This window comes from Mauremys mutica, chromosome 2 (assembly GCF_020497125.1).
Source record: "Mauremys mutica isolate MM-2020 ecotype Southern chromosome 2, ASM2049712v1, whole genome shotgun sequence".
Taxonomy (NCBI): domain Eukaryota; kingdom Metazoa; phylum Chordata; order Testudines; family Geoemydidae; genus Mauremys; species Mauremys mutica.
In genome coordinates this window covers 71,993,799-72,011,058 of record NC_059073.1, presented here as the reverse complement: position 1 = coordinate 72,011,058, position 17,260 = coordinate 71,993,799, and the positions used below count along the sequence as shown (strand labels likewise).

At 39.7% G+C, this 17,260-nt stretch overlaps 1 long non-coding RNA gene across 1 annotated transcript; it reads left to right on the top strand.

The window, feature by feature from the left end:
• Positions 1–13,345: 13,345 nt before the first annotated feature.
• LOC123362884 lies at positions 13,346–14,943 on the top strand. Its single transcript, XR_006576620.1, has 3 exons — positions 13,346–13,401; positions 14,275–14,401; positions 14,760–14,943. It is a non-coding gene; the product is annotated as an uncharacterized LOC123362884 (long non-coding RNA).
• Positions 14,944–17,260: the final 2,317 nt, after the last annotated feature.

Genomic DNA, 17,260 nt, shown 5'->3' with positions numbered 1-17,260 from the left:
GCAAAGTGCAAGAGGAACAGAGGAATATTTCTATATCTCCCTAGTTCTTCCTGTATAAATCTAGCCTTTCTTCTTCATCCACACAGCTAAATCTCTCATCCAGGTCCTGATCACATGACTTGACTACTGTAGACTCGTCTTCTCTGTCTTTAATAAATCCCATTTTGTTTCACTTATAGCCATTCAAAATGCTGTTGCAAAGATCATGTTTCTGGCTCATTGCTTCAACCTTATACGCCCCCTCTCTTTGCATCCCTCCACTAGCTTCCCCTTCCTCACCTTGTTAACCTCAAACAACTTGTCATCACTTTTAAGGCCTTCACAGCCTATCCTCACTGCACATCTCAGACCTTCATTCTGCAAATGAAGCCAGTCTTAATTGCCCAGTGGTAACATTTATCAAAGAGCACTTTCATGCTTTCTCCCATGCTGCCCTTTATGCTAGGGAGGAGTTCCCAGTAAATATCCACAAAACTACCTCATCATCCTCTTTCAAAGCCTGCCTTAAAGTTTCTTTCTGCCAGGATGGCTACAAAACTCAGCAGTGGTTGGGTAGCTGGTATGCTGGGACCATTGCTTATCATGATGACTGGTGCAATCTCATTGTTTCCATGTGTTACCCCAATCTGTCTCTTGCAACCATCTCTTAGTTTATTCTCAGGTTGTAAGCTTTGTGAGGCAGAGACCATCTCTGTTCTATGTTTGCATAGTGCCTAATGAAAGGGAATCCTAGCTTTTAGGGACTACCACGCTAAAATTAATGCTAATTTCAGTGTAACAACAAAGAAATAACAGGTGACCCTTTTAACTCAATCATAAATCTTTCTGGGACTAAGAAACACCCTGGCTTTCCCTTTGGAGTTTATTTCCTGTAAAAACCTTGGTCTTTGGCCTTGGAATTTATTTACAGGATACAATTATTATTTCATAAGTAAGTTAATATTCAAGTAGCTTGAAATACCAATGCTAGTAAAATGTAAGATGAACTCCCGGCCCCACCAAAGTCAATGGCAAAACTCCCATTAACTTAATAGACCCAGGATTTCACCTTTAATTGTTAATGCTTACAACTTTAAGGAAACTTACATCAAACTATGTTTCTGTTTTTAAAGGAGAAAATAAAATCTGCAGATAAAACTTCTAAGAGAAGATGATCTCTTCCTTTGAATTATTTAAGCTACTCAAGAAAAATACCATGAGCAAGTGCAAGAAGTGATGGAAGTTGTCTATACTTCACTCTCAATATCCAATTCTATCGTTTTCTACCTTTTTCTCCTCCTTATGACAAACCACTTTATAGCTAACACACTGGCATCTATATTGAGAGCACTTTTCATTAGAAGTGTTTGGTAAACTGCCTCTGTGCTATTACAATTATTAATAGAACAGTTTTTCAGCACCCTGAATTTGAAAAGAAAGTTATGCGGGCATGCCAGTGCTCATAACGAGCCCTACAATCATGAACCAGTGTGAATAAATGTTAGAGGAAAATTAATTTGGTAAGGAAACATTTTAATTTTCAAGGCTGCTTCGCTTATAAACAACACTGAATAAAGTTTTTAAACTCACTCTGCTGACATTGCCTTTATACTACCAAAATTGTACAGATGAAAAAATCACTTAGTTTGCAATAGCCAGTGAAATTTTTATAGCTAATCTGAAATGTAATGTATTAAGCTAACATTATACTGCATCCAATTCATATATATGCTAGAGAGGAGACATTTTCCTTATCTATAATAAAAAATGTTGAGCACCATATTGTGTTTAATCAACACATAGTGACCAGAGAATGCCTTCATTACAAAATGTTGTGACAGTTAAGGATTGATAAAAATGCACTGTGTCAAGTAGATAAATGCTGTTTTAACAATGCACTCCTATTTGGAAAACAACAATTTTTTGCACAATTTATCATACCAGAGATTTGCAAAAAAAGTATTCACTTTGGAAGAAAATAGTCATACATCACATCAATCCCATTTCTGTCTGCCATTTGAAGATAATAAAATACAGCATTATGCCTCTGATAATTAGTCTGAACCCAGCAGGGGCAGTGATGAAGATGGAGACCTGTAAGGGAATGGAATAACTTGTATCTAATGAAGCTAGAACTAGAAACTGCATCAAATAAAAGAATGCACACAGAAACTTGATATATCTTGCTCAAATTCTAAGCATCCTACACCTGTGGAGTTAATAAGCTATCACTACCAACTATAACATGATCTGCATCATGAAAATTACATAAAACTTTCCATCAGAGATCAAAAGGAAGATTAAAACTACAAACGTGTTATTGTCCAGGTAGAACTGGTCTGGAGGCTGAATTTCTGATCTCCGGGAAATTGACATTTTGAAATTCCCTTTCATCCTAAATTGGACAAGGTCGATATATCAAATTTCCCATGAAACAAAATATGCCAGCTATTTTATTTGGAAACATCAAAACAAGCATATTAAAATGTTTAGTTGATTTTTTAAACTTTTTGTTACAATATAGTCCTAATTGTAAATTTATTTATATATTACATTATATATTAAAAATAAATTATAATATTATAAAAGTAAAAACATTTCAACTTTATTATAATTTCATGTCCAATTTCTTACAATAGATACATTCCCACAAAGTGTTTTGATTTAGTCAAATCAGCATTTTCCAACAGAAAATTGTTCTGTCAGAAATTTTTGACCAACTCTATTAGGTAAATTCTGATCTCAAAATGCCATTCCATTGAGGCTAATGAGAAACAGAGATGATGGAAATCTCCTGTGCTTCAAGATGACAGTGATGTAGAAAGAGCTGGGGGAAATAATTTTAAAAGTTGGGGTGACATAGACTGGAACAGCAGTAGTGGAAAATGTTATTAGCTGAAGCATTTTGGAGAGAATGGACACAAGAGGGCTGCCAGAAAAGGAAGAGGAGGAGGCAGTATCAAGACAAGAGATAATCAAAGCAGGAACAAGGCTTAGCTTCATCCTCCACCGCTCCCCTGGGAGCCTGGATAAGAAGCCAGGACAGCTTCCCCCTCCCCTGCTCCCAGCTTGGAGCCTCCGGGACAAGAAGCCAGGGTGGCTTCCCTCTCCCCCGGCTACCAGCCAGGAGCTGGAGCAAGAAACCTGGGCAGCCCACCCCATCTGCTGCCCGCCAGGAGCTGGACAACCGTAGGCACTGACTGGGTGGGTGCTGAGTACCCACCGGAATCCCCCCATTAGCTCCACCCCCCAGCACCTCCCACCCACCAGCGGCCCCACTGATCAGCACCTCCCCTCCCCTCCCAGCGCCTCCCACCCTTTAAATACACTCATCTCATTTTTAAGGGATTTGGAAGACAAGAGCCCTGAGTGTCTGTAGTCTGCCAGTTTTTCATTTGGAAATAAGCTCAGTGGCAAAACTAAATCAGCAGCAAAAGTTAATTGTCTGTGACATCAAAGCCATGACAGGAGTTTTATTCCTTCCCAGGCAAGTTTAATAACCAAAGACTATCTGCTTGTTCAGTACAAACTAAATGTGTTGCCCCAAACCGAAAAAAGTTAATTTATACATAAATCATCCTATCACGACCAACAAAAATCAAGCAGGCATCAGACTATTTATAAATTCAGTTTCTAAGGAAAAAAAAGAAAAGAAAATCCACTATTTAGCAGGGAAGAAAAATATATTGCACCCAAATAATCTTTGTGGTTACTGAAGATAGTACTTATCTCCCTAAGCCTTGTGACTTCAGTAAAGTAAGCATCAGACAGCAGTCACAAGAACACTGCATGATATACAGCACCCATGCAGTGAACAAACAGATCAACCAGAATGCCAGAACAAAATTATATGAAAGATGAAAGGTTATGACACAAATTGCATCTTCTCCAGAAGAACAATATTTAAAGGTACCAGGAAGTGATTGCTAGACGCCATTTGTCATTTCTCTCTCGGAGAGGCAAGGAATTGGAATATGTATCGTTTTAAGCATATATCAACTTTTTTCACTATCAAGCTCTGTCTGGGCACTGTTCAAGATACCTAAAGAAGATGGCTTCTACAGTGCCAACTAATGGCTTAGTGGGATGGGAAAGGGAGGGGAGCTGGAAATGTTGGCAAAGGGATACACATTGCAGGGAATAGGGGTCAGGACTTTAAGGAGAAAGACACTTCAGTCTCACATGCTTAAAGTTACTGTAACAAACATGTAATAAACCTGAGATTAGGTGGGTGAGGTAATGGTAATCCATTGCTATGATGATCAATACCCCCTACACAACACATCTTTCAAGGTTCCTGGGTCCTCCAGATGCCCATCACAACATGTGGTGTACCTCATCCAGTGGACTAACTGCCCCAATAACAGCTATGTGGATGAATCCAGATAATCCGTAGACTCTTGAATGAACCTCACAAAAATGACGTTACCCATGGATGAACAGTTTTCATAAAACGATCACTCCATGATCTGACTTCTCTGTCCTTGTCCTCAAAGGAAACCTTCACAACACCTTCAAAAGATGAGTCTAGGAGCTTAAATTCATGACTTTGCTAGGCACTGAAAGTCATGGTCTTAATAAAGACACTGGATTTATGGTTTATTACAACAATCTGTAACCTACTCACCCTCTTTTTTGTCCTATGACTGCAGAGGTGTTAACTGGCCACTTCGCCTTTCATGGTCCCTTAGAATGTGTGTTAATTATTTATACTTAAACAATCTGTTCCACCTTATATTTAGCTATGATACTCTGAGTAACTTTCCCAGACATGAGGAAGAGCTCTGTTTAGCTTAAAAGCTTGTCTCTTTCACCAACAGAAGTTGGTCCAATAAAGGCTATTACCTCACCCACCATGTCTATGTAATAAAACTGTCAAGGCTTTGGGACATAGACCGTGGATGAAATCTTTCTCAGTGACCCTGTTAGCCACTACACTGCAAACATTTCAAAGCACGACCATTATCCCCATTCCAATATAACAAAATGTACAGGAGTGAGGTGGAGCCCTGAAGAATCACATAGCAACCACGTGGTTTACTGAAAGACTATACCTAGCTCTGCCACTGGCCTGCTGGCTGACCTTGGGCAAGTCACTTCACCTCTCTCTGCCTCGCTTTTCCACCTGTAAAACAGGGATAATGATGTAAAGTTCTTTGAGATCTATTGATGAACAGCACTGTATAAAAGCTAGCTCTTTTGATTACCTAGCCACAGTAGCATATCAACTGCAAACCTCAGTAAGAATTACGACTGCCTATATGACCACTGAAATCTACCCCCAAAAATTATTTTTCTGTTAAAAAAAAAACCTAGGAAACAAAATGGCTAAAAACTTAATTAATGCAGAGTTAAGTTGCCCAGTAACCTTCCAGAATCTCAAGTTCATCAAAACTCACACACTTCTGAAAACCAGGAAATACAGAGTTAAGGTAAACACCTACCACCTTAACTCTGCCCTTAGAGCCTCACATTACCCATAACATATTTACTCACACTCTGCTTTGATGCTACCTGCACTTGCACTATGATCAAACACTTGAGACTACTCCCCCAACAGAATGCCACACTTTTACAACTGCTTCACACTTGCACACAGGATACCACCTAAACTTTCCCTTACCCATCACTAAAGTTTGGTTGACAAAGCTAATAGTGTTGAAATAATCTACTTAGACTTCTGTGAGGCATTTATCTTGGGACTGCATGACAGTTTGATTAAAAAACTAGAAAGATAGAAAATTAACATGGCACACATTAAAAACTGTCTCAAAATGTAACTGTAAATGGGCAATTGTCATTGAGCAGATATGTTTCCAGTGGGGTCCTGTAGAGGTTGGTTCTTGGTACTATGTTATTTCTTTAATCAATAACCTGAAAGAAAACATAAAATCATCATGGATAAAGTTTGCAGATCACACAAAAATTGGGAGCATGGTACATAATGAAGATGTCAGGTCACTGATTCAGAGCAATGTAGATTTCATGGGTGCAACTGGGTACAAGAAAATAATATACAATTTAAGATGACTAAATGTAAATGTATTCATCAAGAAACAAAGATTGTAGGCATACTTACAGTATGGGGGACTCTATTCTGGGACCCAATGACTGACAAAGGTTTGGGTGTTGTAGTGGAGCTAATGCGAACCTAGAATTAAGAAAAGAACTAATGCAAACCTAGAATACATAAAAAAGAGAATCTTGAGTAAGAACAGAAAGGTTATTTTATCTCTGTATTTGGCAATGGTGTAACCACTGCTGGAATACTGTGTCCAGTTCTAATGCCCACAATTGAAGAAGAATGGTGATAAATTCGAGAGGGTTCAGAAAAGAGCCATGAGAATGATTAAAGAATTAGAACGCATGCCTTATAATGATTGAGAACTTTGAGTCTATCTATTTAGTTTATCAAAGAAGGTTAAAGGGTGACTTGATTACAGGCCGTAAGTATCTGCGTAGGGTACAAATATTTAATAACGGATTCTTCAATCCATAAGAGAATGGTATAGTATGATCCAGTGTCTGGAAGCTGAAACTAGATAAATTCAGACTGGAAATAAGGCATTTTTTTTTTAACATCAAGGATAACTGACCATTGGAACAATTTACCAAGGCTCATGGTGGATTCTCTATCACTGACCATTTTTAAACCAAGATTGGGGTTTTTTTCTAATAGATCAGCTCTAGGAATTATTTGGGGGAAGGCCTCTGGCCTGTGTTACATAGGAGGTCAGACTAGATGATCACAGTAGTCCCTTCTGGCCTTGGAATCTATGAAATCCACAAACTGCCCTCATATCCCACCTCACTATTGACATTGCTCTGCTACTGACACAACCTGCACAATTCTGTGATGCAGACTGAAACCTCAAAGTACATATTCTCCTCTTTCCTTTCCTTTCCACACATCGGGGGGACTCAGACCCAGATCTCCTCATGACACCAATCCCAGCTCTTCCAAGCTGCTCCAATTTATTCCTTCACCACTCAATACAGTTACACCTAATACAGTGAATGCAGCTGGAGTGCATGCAGATAATTTCCAGTGGCTATTGCCAGCTCCCAAGGGGCAGAGTTAAGTTTGCATGGGCATTTATCTGGTATTTCATGGTTTTCAGAAGTTTGAGTTTTACTGACCTCGCTGTTATGGAAAGGCACAAGCTATCCCCAGGCAATCTTAACTCTGCATTAATGAAGTTTTTTTGCAATTTAATGATACCTGTTTTGTTTGGAATTTCTAGTTCCAAGCCTAATGGGAAACATAAAGATGCAAATTACTGGAAATCTGGGGAGTAACCCTTCTGATTAATATGAACTGTCTTGCTATTTTGTTTTATTTATTTCTTTCTTTTATTTATTTTTATTTATTTATTTAAAAAAGTAAAATTGGAGAAGGAAAATGATTTGCCAGCTTAGATTGGTGTTTTATTAGTCTTATGTCATTAAAACTGTACCCACTGATACATAGCCAGAATCTCTTAATGTTTGATGCTTTCTAGCAAGTGAAACAAAATGCCAAACTATTTTATAATCTGATCATTTCTTTTCAAAGACAGCCCCAAAAGGAGAAAGTTCTGTTACTGTTTCAAATCATCTGCAGTGGAAAGGCAATGGCACATAAGAATGTAGAATTTTGGGCAGATCACACTGAAATTAGTCTCCACAAAGGGTGATGTATGCAGAAGACAATGGAGAAAATAAATATTTAATATTTTGGAAGATTAATTATAAACAGAGGCCTCAATCCCTGGCTCTAGTAGAGGAGCACCCAATGTAACTCAAGAGGGATGTAGCAAAGGTAACCTCAAGCCACCTTTATGTTCCCCTGATCCTGGAGCCATTGGTCCAGTTTCCATGCATGTGGGAGCCGCCTGAAAGCTACACTCCAGACACACTCCTTTTCCATGGCCAAACTTCTTTCCCCAGCCATCACCCCTAAACCGGTGGTGGGGAGGTGGCATGGTTTAGCCTCTGTGGCAGTTTTAGGCCACTCATTGTCCCACTACGCCAGCAAGATCCTCTTGTTGCAATTTTTCTGATTGCACAGTTTTCCATAAGAAAGCATGGATTTGACGAAATCTAGATGTTTTGATTTGGTTGAAATTTTTTATGAAAAATTATTGAACCCTTTGTAATGTTCCCCTCTGGTGTTATCTGGACTGGTGATCTGCTAGACCTCTCCAATCCTTGACTCTGGGAGCCAGCCTTACCCTGCTCTGCTGTAAGAGCCCTCACTCCTGGGCCATTCACAGACAGCCTCTGGCATGTAAGCTGCTTCCAGCTACTTATCTTCGGTCCCAGACACAACCCTAGGAACCTCCATCTTGCAGTGTCCAGTTATGCCAACTGGCCTCTGCTAGCTTATATGAGTTTGTCAATTTATCAAAGAAATTGATATGTACCACACTTGTTATCCCAAGGGGAGTCTATGACACACTTAAAACCAAACGCCCTGCTTCAGGTAGCATAAACAAACAAATTTATTAACTATAAAGATAGATTTTAAGTGATTATAAATCAAAGCATAACACGTCAGATTTGGTCAAATGAAATAAAAGCAAAGCACATTCTAAGCTGATCTTAACACTTTCAATGTCCGTACAAACTTAGATACTTCTCACCACAGGCTGGCTGGTTACTCTTCAGTCAGGCTCTCCCCTCTGAGTAGCTTGGTGGTGGTGATGTCTATAGATGCAGGTGGAAGAGAGGAAGAGCATTTTCTTTTCCTTTTATCATGTCCTTTCCCACCTCTTGGCTTTGCCCCCCTCCCCCTTTCAGAGTCAGGTGAGCATTACTGAGTCTCTCCAAGCAAAGTTGAGCAATTCCCCTGGTGTGGCCTCATGCAGGTGAGTCATTGCGTTGTAGCTCCTTTGCTGGACAATGGCTGTTGATGGGTTGTTTGACACCCCACCCGGGTGTTGGTTATTTTCCGTGCTGTTGCCTTTGGGGAGCTAATGTCTGGCTGATTCCCCAACCTTACAGCATGTTTTAGTGACAACCATACTACACAATTCTCATAACTTCATATGCATTAATTATACACATATATGGATAGAGAAATGACTTTCAGCAGATCATACCCTTTCCCCTGATACGCTACAAGACATGCTTTATATGTAAGATTACGATTATATGAAAATGAGGAGGGTTACGGCACCCTCTCCCACAATGTATAGAATGTCACATCCTTTGTTTCCACTTTATTGTTTCGACTATGTGTATGTAATGGGCAAAAGAATAAAGTGGAAACAAAGTGCTTCAACCTTAATGAAATGAAGCTCTTTAATAACGTTGCTTTGATAGTTCCAAAATGAATTTTTTCAGAATGTTTGTTAAGCAGGAAATATTGAAATTTCAACTTTTTGTTCCAATTCAGCTGTACTTCGAAAGTTTCATACCATGGCTTTAATTTCTGTGAATTGTCAGACCTACAGCTATTACAAAAAGACAAAGGATACTAGTGACTCCTCATATCAGTCAATAATACATGATCGGGGTCTGCTCCCGAAGGAAGACAATTAATAACAGACTGCGTAAATTACATAAGTACTCTCTATATATAATAAAGATATTATTTCTATCCACTGTGAATCGGTAACACAGTTATTGCTTATTGCAGGGATTCTCAATCTTTTTCTTTCTGAGGCCCCCCCAACAGGATATAAAAACTCCATGGCCCACCTGTGCCACAACAACTGGTTTTCTGCATATAAAAGCCAGGGCCAGCGTTAGCGGGTAGCTAGGTTGCTCAGGCTTTGACTTCAGCCCCAGTGAGCAGGGCTCAGGGCCCTGGGCTTCAGTCCCATGCCGGGGGTGGCTTCGGCTTTCTGCCCTGGGCCCCAGTGAGTCTAACGCTAGCCCTGCTTGGAGAACCCCCAGAAACCTGCTCATGGCCCCCCAGGGGGCCCCAGACCCTTGGTTCAGAACCACTGGCTTACTGGACTTTCCCTAGTATTTCAGACCTTTCTCCTGATATTTGTGTGGCAGAAGCTTTCAACAGAACTTTGTTCGTGGCCACATTACATCCCAATTGTAATTTTATTTTAAAATGGGAGTAAACTAGGAAGTGTTTAATGAGCCGTATATATCTATTCTGATTGCACAGAAAGGAATGAAAGAAAGCTGTCTCTCTTTACCATACATTATATCCAGCGACACCAAATCACTGCATCTACCACACCAGGGAGAAATAAATAACTCATTAATAAAATATTTTCATACAAGAAAAGATGGGGGTAAAGTGGAACACCTTATCTAACCCCCTACTCCACCCTCCAGCTTAGAGAAACTTCAGATCCAAGTGAGATTTAGATGTGCCTCTGAACATCACAACTCAGGTCTACCTCTAAAAACAGTGGTGTCACTTATGAACCCCTACTAGAAGCCATGGCCTCATTTGTATATGACCGTCCACAGAAGGGGAAACAACTGTTTTGTAAAGCTTAACTACTTGGCAAGTCTGTGGTTTCCAATAGCATTTCGCTCATCACCTGGCTCAGCTTCTTTTTCCATCAAAGCAGTAACAGACAGATCCTGCTACCCTTACATGAGAAATCCTTACTTCTGTGAGTAGTCATGTTGGCCTAATTGAACTATCACATAGCTAAGTACTACTCACATCAATGTAGTTGGATTAGGGTGACCAGATGTCCTGATTTTATAGGGACAGTCCCGATCTGGGGGGCTTTCTTATATAGGCACCTATTACCCCCCACCCCATCCCGATTTTTTACACTTGCTATCTGGTCACCCTAATTTGGATACAACGTCAAAGAGACTTTCTGGCACCCAAATGCAGGGATAATCCACCAACCACAGGAGCACAGATTATAAAAGATGATAAATCTACAGCATTAAGTATTTCAAATTTTAATTATGTACTTAGCAAGAGATTCCATCCAAGTGTCAGCATAAAGTCAAAGGAACATTTCTGATTGTAAATAGAAAAAGTGGCATTAAGCTCTCTGAAACTAAACAGTAAAGTGTTCCTAAACACAAATTTATTATAAACAGTTCTTTTAAGAAGGCTTAATTTACCCACCATTGTTTGAGTCAGAAACCCTAATAAAACGCTTCAGAATCTGTGTGCTGGCTGTGAGGTATTTATGAGGAATAGGCCAATGTCTTGAGCACTGCTACTTTTTACAATGTTTTAATAGCCAGTTTTAACAATGTACATTGCTCAAAAACTCTGTGATCCAAGTAAGACAAGTATTTTCATCAGTCCACAAACTCTCAGAGATATAAGCCTGGGTGAGCAATAGAATTCTCTTTTATAGATGGGGAAGGGAGGAAAATGCTTGAAAGTGAAAATACATCTTTAAAAGGAAGAATGATTTAATACATGTGTGAAACTTTGGTGTTACATATGAGAAAGTTCAGAGCCCATTCCTCCTCTGAAGAGGCTATACAGTCCTGTAGGGAAGAATAAGGCATTATACTAGAGGTTCCTAGCAGATACTTATGTGATTTTTGCTCATCCAGTTGGCTTATATTATATTTTGTCTTGGGAGAGAAAAAAGAAAAGCTTTCTGTTTGTAAACATTGCCAATTTTTATAATGGTAAATTGAAAGTTTGTGTTTCTTGGCTTCATGGGATCTCTTCATTTCTCATTTCTTTGCATATTGTTTTGTCTGCAAACTGCCCCTTTATTAAGTAATGTTGACTCTGAAATTACTATCATATTTTATCACTCCAGAATATCAGTTTATATCCATGCTTGGATATAATAAATAGAGTTTTAAATTATGGTTGTGTTCTGAGGAGATAATAAATATGAAATATTTCCCGACAGTTACATCCTTTGGTTGTATTTCAGAGTGATTGTAAAAATGGCATCATGGGGTTTCATGCCTCAGTGGAATTCTATATCCAAACAATTCAACTTACAAGTAAAAAGATGTTTCTCTAACCTCCAGCCTTGCAAATTCAGCCTAATCTAGAAGTCAAGCTGGTTTCTTGTTTTTCCTCACTTATCACCAACAACACACATTCTGCAGGTTAAATTCTGCCCTCAGTTACACGTGTGCAACCCCTTTGTCATTACAGTATGCTTTCAGAGATACCTACCCAGCCCCAGAGCACATTGGGCAGTGAGATTCAGCACCCCAGTAGAGGTATGTATCGTATTAGTTAATTCATGCTCTCCTGTAATATTAAAAACTACTTTGTGTGGACAAGGACAATGATACAGAGAAAAGTATAACATGATCCAACAGCTGGAAGTTGAAGCTAGGCAAATTCAGACTGGAAATAAGGCATACATTTTTAACAGCAAGAGTAATTAACGATTGAAACTGTTCCCTTCTGGCTTTGGAATCTATTAATCTAACTGACCATGGTTAGTCCTAGAACCTTAAGGGTTTTTAGCATGATACATTTTTCCAATCTATAGGGTTAAGCATGACCAGCTAAAGCATTTTTAAACACAACTGCCATCGTCCACATTAAGAGCAAAATAGCATGTAACACTGTGAGTTGAAGTGTTTTACAATAGAACCTCAGAGTTATGAACACCTTAGTAATGGAGCTTAATACAACTTAATACAGCTTTGAAACTTTACTATGCAGAAAAAAATGCTGCTTTTAACCATTTTAATTTAAATGAAACAAGCACAGAAACAGTTTCCTTGCTTTGTCAAAAAAAATTTTTAAACTTTCCTTTTTTTTTAGCAGTTTATGTTTAACACAGTACTGTACTGTATTTACGTGTGTGTGTGTCTGCTTCTGCCTGATTGCGTACTTCCGGTTCCAAATGAGGTGGATGATTGACTGATCAGTTTGTAACTCAGTGTTTGTAACTCTGAGGTTCTACTGTATGTAAAACCTTTTCTAACACTAAGCATTTCCCTAAATATAGATAATCCCAAAAGGTGAAATCTTGGCCATGTTGCATCTTTCATGAATGCACAAACTTTACTCTCCATCCTGTGCATACGCATTACCTTGCAGATTTTAATTAGATGATCACCTACTGCTTTTGCTATAGGACTCCTGCCTCATGCAGTGAACGTATTCAACAGAGAATAAGGCAGGGATGTGTAATGAACTCAGATGGGGAAAGATCACCATAATCTCATTTCCTGCAGCTGTTGGCTGGATCATTGTGAATGAACGATTGGTGGTTGGCCTATGTGATAAATGAAGGGGGGTGAGGGGTAAGCTTCCTTTTATGGACACCCAGGCAGCCAGTTAGCAATCAAGTGCCTCTTGGTAGCTGTTCTCTGCTTGTTTTGCCTGTAAAGGCTTAACAGAGTTCCCCAGGTAAAGGAAAAGGAGTGGGCACCTGACCAAAAGAGCCAATGGGAAAGCTAGAACTTTTTTAAATGGGGGGACTTCCCTTTGTTTTTTTGTGCTGTGCCCCTCCAGGAAAGAGGGGAACAGAGGGCAGCAGAAATGCTGTGTAAGGCTTGAAGCAGGTATAAAAATTCATCTTCCGTCTCTAGAAGAAATAAATTGGCTAGGGAATGTTTAGTGAGACACTATCAGATTTATTTCTTATTTTGGCTTGTGAATCGCCTCTCTTTTAATCCCAGCTGCTTTTGTGTGCTTGTAACCTTTAAGCTGGACCCCCAAGAAAGCTATTTGGGGTGCTTAATTTTTGGAATTGCTCTTTTAAAATCCTAGCAAATGCCTAAATTCCAGATGTATTTTCTTTCTTTCTGTTTTTAATAAGATTTACCTTTTTTTTTAAGAACAGGATTGAATTGTTGGTGTCCTAAAAGGTTTGTAAATGTGGGGTTTAATTAGCTGGTGGCCACAACTAATTTTGTTTGTTTTCTTCCTTAGCTCTTCCCCAGAGGGGGGTGAAAGGGCTTGAGGGTACACCACAGGGAGGAATTCCCAAGTGCTCCTTCCTGGGCCCATAGTTTTTTTGTTTGGTGTTTTTTTGTGGGTTTTTTTTTTTTTGCATTTGGGTGGTGGCAGCGTTTACCAAGCCAAGGTCAGAAAAAGCTCTAACCTTGGGAGTTTAATACAAGCCTGGAGCAGCAAGTATTTTATTTTTTTAAAAAAAAACCTTGTGGGGCCCCTACTTCCTGCGCTGGAAGTGCCAGAGTGGGGATTCAGCCTATCACTCAACACCATCCTGGATGTCCAGTGGCCTGCTTTTCATCTGCTCCCTAATTTTTGATCTGGCAGGTTTGTGGGACCCTACCAGCAGTTAAAACCCCACCAACCTAGGTCTCAGTGTGATTGGAACACACAAGCCTTCTCACTGCAGTCAAGTGCAGTTCCCAGGGAAGGTGCCAAAATTAGGCTCTCTTTTATTCTATTTTTTTGGTCTATTGTAGATAGGTTCTGAATCTGTGTCCATCACTGTGGTATCTGAATGCAGGATTGGAAATGCGCAATGTGGTCCCATCTCAATATTGTGTCAAACAGGAACCTTAATGTGAACACATTCAAACTTTTGGAAAGGTGAGATTCTAATCAAGATCTGAGAGAGTAGGAGGGGAAAAAGAGAATTTGTAAAGTGCTTTGGGGCCATGGCAGGTGTTAAGTGTCTAGAAAAGATAGAATTAATTGAAGTATATAATATTATGGAAAAATTGCCTAGTGTATATTATTGAACCTTGAAGGCTAAAAGAAAGGAACAGTTTCTGGTAATTTTCCTTCAGTGTAATGCATACCCTTCAGGTAAAAATTAATTTTATTCTTGTAGTAAGAAGATTTTTGGTCCACTCTAGTCAAAGCTTCACTGAAGACATTTATTTTTTCATTGCATAGTTATGCATCATTTGGTTTTAGAACAATAATGCTTATGTGTTGCTCCTAGAAACCAAGTGTGAAGGCAGTAAATCAAGCAGGTGAATGAATGACATGAAATCCATTGTTTAAGTAACAGTCTTTTTTCAGTATATTGCAAGTGTCAAACAATCAGATTAAAAATTTGAGCAGCCCTGGGATGAATGAATTAAACATCTCAAGTAATCTTGATGAGAGAGTACATTTCACACAAATTCCACCTATTTATCTTTTCTGTGAACAGATTTGGTCCTTCCCTTCCTCTTGCATATAGCAGTGCTATATGCAAGTACATTCCTGAGACAAGCAGCAAAGACACACAATGAGATCAAAAAGAAGAGGCTGACCTACAGGATTTGTATTAGGAAGGTAACCCAAATCCTGTGTTTTGGATTTCTTGAGTTTTTATAAATATTGTAATAGGTAAGTACTATGTAATTTCAATCTTAATTTTGTTATTTTTAAGCAAAGTTTTTTTTGCTTTTGGATAAGATACCATCTGGAATTTTTAATACTTGCTTCTCATAAACTTGTAACAGTATGATACAAAATTCTTCAGACTTGGCTTGATTTTGAAGTCTCAATGAAATCTGAAGAACAAGCCAGATTTTAAGAAAATTTGTTCACTGGCTTTGAAACACACATGGTGCTATCCTTTTATGGATTTTTATGACCAGGAAAGACAGTGATGTAATCCAAATTGACCTCCTGTTATTGCAGGACATAGATTTCACCCAGTGATTCCTGCATCTAGCCTAACAACTTGTGTTTGAAAGAAATGCTGGATTAAATATAATATAGCAAAAGATGCCTGACATTGCTTATGATAAAGTCAAATATTTTTTAATCTTTTCATAAAATCTGTTTTGTGAAATCCTCTGTGTTTTGAATCTGTTGTCTGAGAGATCATTTTGCTTTCTAATTTCACAGAGGTATTCTGTTCACCCTTTTTCTTTAATTAAAAGTTGTCTTTTAAGAGCCTGATTGATTTTTCCTTGTTTTAAGATCCAAGAATTTTGGATCTGGGCTCACTAGAAATTGGTGGGGAGAATTTTCTTGAGTCTACCCAGGAAAAAGGGTATAGAGACTTGGGGGAAGGAAGAGTTCCAAGTGGCTCTCCCCTAAGATTTAGAACACTCTTGGTGGTGGCAGTGACTGTTTTGTCTAAACTGGTCAAAATAAGCTTAGGGGTTATTCATGCAGGTCCCCACATCTGTACCCTAAAGCTCAGAGGTGGGGGGACACCTTGACACTTGCATTCATACCAGTGCTACTGCAAACCCAGTGACTCATAGTGCCCTGTCACACACCTCCCCTCCCCCCCACTTATTTCACTTGAGGCCTTTTCTTGCCTCTGGAAGAGAACTTCTTTGCTGTTCATGCATTACCCTCTTTACAAAGTTAGGATTCTACCGGGGGTTCCTGTTCCCTTTGGGGCTGGCCTTCCATGGACCACCAGTGAGGGTTTCCTGCCTTCCACCTATAGAAAGTACGCTTTGAGGATAGAGGTTTTCCTCACAGCTCTGCCTCAGCCTATAGGGCATTGCACCAATCAAATCCTACAAATCTTTCTACCGATTTACTTGGCTGTGGGTTTATATTTACCTGAGTGAATTGTCCCTCTAGAGCAGTGGTCTCAGGATCCCTCTCATCCCCTGACTTGTCTTGCCTCTGCTTTGGGACTAGCAGAGTAGGTTCACCCATTAAGACTTCCTTGTCAGCTCACTGGGCTTACAGATCTTGGGCTACAGGGCTAAACTCTGCAGTGTAGAAGTTCAGGCTTGGGCTGGAACACAGGCTCTGAAACCTCTGCTACTTTTAGACTCAGCCCAAGCCCCGTGTGCTCAAGTCAATTGACCCAGGTTCTGAGACTCAGTCCCATGGGTTTTCAGTGTCAGGAATCAGGATCTGCAGCAGAGCCATCTGTGGGCAACCTAACAAGTACAGCTGGCATGTAGTAGGGTGCCTGATTGGTTACTGTGACAGGTTCTCCCCTGGGGTGCCGCCTGGAACTGGGGTATCATTGAGTCCTCTGACTCACCAGCCTGGGTTTCCTCTCACACTGTGTTGCTGTGACAAGCTGCAGACGACTCTCAGTCCTTTACTCCCACCAGCATTCACACAGGCAGGGGCACACCCAGCTGCAGTTGCATGCAGACTCTGGCCAGCCACTGCATGAACCAACAAGAGAGAGGCTACAGCCAAAATAACTGCCAGCTCCCCAGCCTAAGACCCAAGAGCTGTACCATCCTGCCCTGGTCAAAACCCCAACCAATATGAATGTATTACTCAGTTTGCCCGCCCTCAGTGTGGAGAGGAATATGCAACAGCCTTTGCTCACAGAGCTTTTTCCCCAGATACTTCACTTAAAGGCACACTGGTTTAGATAAAGCAAAAAGCAAGTTTATTAACTACAAAACATAGATTTTGAGTGATAAGTGATAGCAAACAGATCAAAGCAAATTACCTATCAAATAAGCAAAATGCAAACTCAACCTAACATACTAGATAGATTGGATATGAATTAGCAAT